The sequence below is a fragment of the Neomonachus schauinslandi genome, chromosome 10 (genome assembly GCF_002201575.2).
Source record: "Neomonachus schauinslandi chromosome 10, ASM220157v2, whole genome shotgun sequence".
In the NCBI taxonomy this organism is placed as follows: domain Eukaryota; kingdom Metazoa; phylum Chordata; class Mammalia; order Carnivora; family Phocidae; genus Neomonachus; species Neomonachus schauinslandi.
Window position 1 is genome coordinate 65774357 of NC_058412.1, and position 2617 is coordinate 65776973.

General features: G+C 34.4%; 1 non-coding gene across 1 annotated transcript; it reads right to left on the reverse strand.

The window, feature by feature from the left end:
* Positions 1-941: 941 nt before the first annotated feature.
* LOC123326078 lies at positions 942-1048 on the reverse strand. Its single transcript, XR_006540866.1, has one exon. It is a non-coding gene; the product is annotated as a U6 spliceosomal RNA (small nuclear RNA).
* Between the last annotated feature and the right edge of the window lie 1569 nt (positions 1049-2617).

A 2617-nucleotide genomic window follows, 5' to 3' on the forward strand; every position in this document is an offset into this window, starting at 1 on the left:
GGTCATACATTTTTTTCAAATCATTTGCCTATGATTGTGAAGCAAATTGCTGGGAACTCTGGGGACCATTTTTGGGGTATCTCTTTCTGATGCAAGGTAGACTAGAGAATGGGAAAATTGTGTGAGACCTATAAAATTACTTAAAAGTAAAACCTTTGGCTTTCTTAATCTACAGCATATAAAGTTTACAGAGTAATTTGAAGAAAATTTTATAATAGTTATTATTACAAGTAAAAAGTAACATATATTCTCTATTTCTCACAAAATTCACTCCTTCAGAAGTGTCCTGTGTGGTTACCCATCTTTGATTTTGGTGGGCATGTAACAGCACTGGGCTCTGCCTTCTGGGCTGAAATATTGTAGATCACCTTGATATAATTTATCAACAAAAAGCATTTTCTCCATAAACCTTAATAAGTTAGCAGTGAGTTTCTGTGGTGGAAAGGGTTTTTTTTTCTCCTTTGTTACATTTTGATTTATAGCATGGCCTTCAAAGGAGCCGTGTTTGAGGAGCAGTGTTTGAGGAAAATAGCGATTCTCACTAATGGTTACATGCAGCCTGTCCTCACAGAATGAATACAAATAACAAAATATACTAATACCAATAAATATTTTTTGGTATGACACACCAGTAATTAACTTTGCAAATTTGCTTTAAAAAAAACACACAAAAAACAAAAAGCCTTTGTTGCACAATAGATCAATGGTTGCCAGACTATGATTTCACAGACTAGGAAAATTACCAAAATTTTGGGGGGAATTGACATAGAGTAGCCAAATATTTTCTTTTGCCAAATAAAGACACTACAAGAGGAAAAAGTCCCCTAGAATCTAATATCGGAATTATTTCATGAAATAACATTTTTGTAGTCAATACATAAATTGATCCATAGGATTCGCTGATTTAGTTTTCTTGTTTTTCTGCTTACATCCTACTTGTTCTATCCAGGTTCCATACCAGTCTTTTGCATGTGATCCTCACACGGGGGCCATGCTAATCTTCTCTGTATTGTTCCAGTTTTAGCAAATATGCTGCCAAAGCGAGCACCATACTAATATTTTAAATGATTTCAGTAGTGATCTCATTGAAGATCTGTGAGTAAAAAACGCTATTCTGTGAGTGATTAAAACCACAGAATCTGAAACAGGATGCCTGGGCCTGAATCCCAATTTGGCCACTTACCAACTGTGTGACCTTGGTCAAGTTACTTAACCTCCCTGTATCTCAGTTTCATCATCCTTAATATACTAATATTAATAGTATCTACCTCAGAGGCTTGTTGTGCAGATTACGAGTGAAAATATATAAAGCACTTAGAACCGTGCCTTATAAAGTTGTATTATATATGTACTTGCTATTATTGCTAAAATGTGTATGTCTGGCGATGTCCATATTTTGTCCTCATTCTTGACTTATAGTTTAGCTAAGCATGGAATTTTATGTTGAGCATTACTGCCTTTCAACATTTTCAAGGTATTATTCTATTTTCTTCTTGTATCTCTCATTCTGGCTGAGAAGTTTGTCTTTCCTTATGGGCAACAATCTCTTCTCTCTGATTTGCTTTTAAAGTTTTTCTCTGTACATTTGATGTTCTGTGGTTTTATTATTCTGTGTCCATGTGTGGATTTAATTTCATTTTTTCTAGCTCAAAATTCATTTCGCTCCCTTAAATCGAAGACTCCCATCTTTCTTTAATCGTAGAAAATTCTCAATCAGAAGTTACAATTAGATTCTGCTGCAAGTGGTTTTAAAAACAACTCTAAATCAAAGTGGTTCCTACAAGATAGAAGTTTATTTCTTTTTCACATAGATGAGGCTCTCCAGGTGGTGTTTGATGGTGTCAGGGGCTCAGGGACCCTTTTATTTTATTGTTCCACCATTCATTCTCAGCAAGTAGATTCTCTAATCAAACTTAAATCATACCATCTGCATTTGAGCTACTAGGAAAGAAAAAGTAGAAAAATCCTACTTCTTTAAGGACATTTCTGGAAGTTGTACATGCTGTTTTGGTTACATTCTAGAACATAGTCATATAGCCAATCCAGGTATAAGGTAAACTGGGAAATATTGTCTTTATTCTGGGCAGCCTAGTTCTTAGCTAAAAATGGGTGATTCTGTGAAAAGGGCAGAGGGGGAGACTGGTTATTGGGAACAGGTAGCAGTCTCTATCATAGCCATTTTTATTGCAGATTTATCTCATATTCTTTCTATTGTGTCCTTCTGGAACACTTAGTAATGTTCTATTTTCTGTGCCTCTTTCTTTTTTATCTTTTTGTGTTTCATTCTGTGAGATTTCAACTTCGCCTTCCAACTTACTTTCTTTTAAGCTATGTTTAGTCTACAAAGTTTTAAATTTTTTTTAATCTAAATTTTGAAAAAAATGATATATTTTTTATCTTTGGAATTTCTATAGCTTATTTCCCCCCCTGAAATATGCCTCTTATTTTTTATGCTGTTCTGGTTTTTCTGTATAGTTTTTATTCCTTTATGTCCAGAATCATTTAAGCTTACTTACTTTATAGTCTCTTTGCTCTGTTGTCTGTAATTCTCAGGGCATGAATTCTGCTAACTCCCTCCGCTGGAAGATAGGTATTTTCCATCTCATCTTTAGGTATT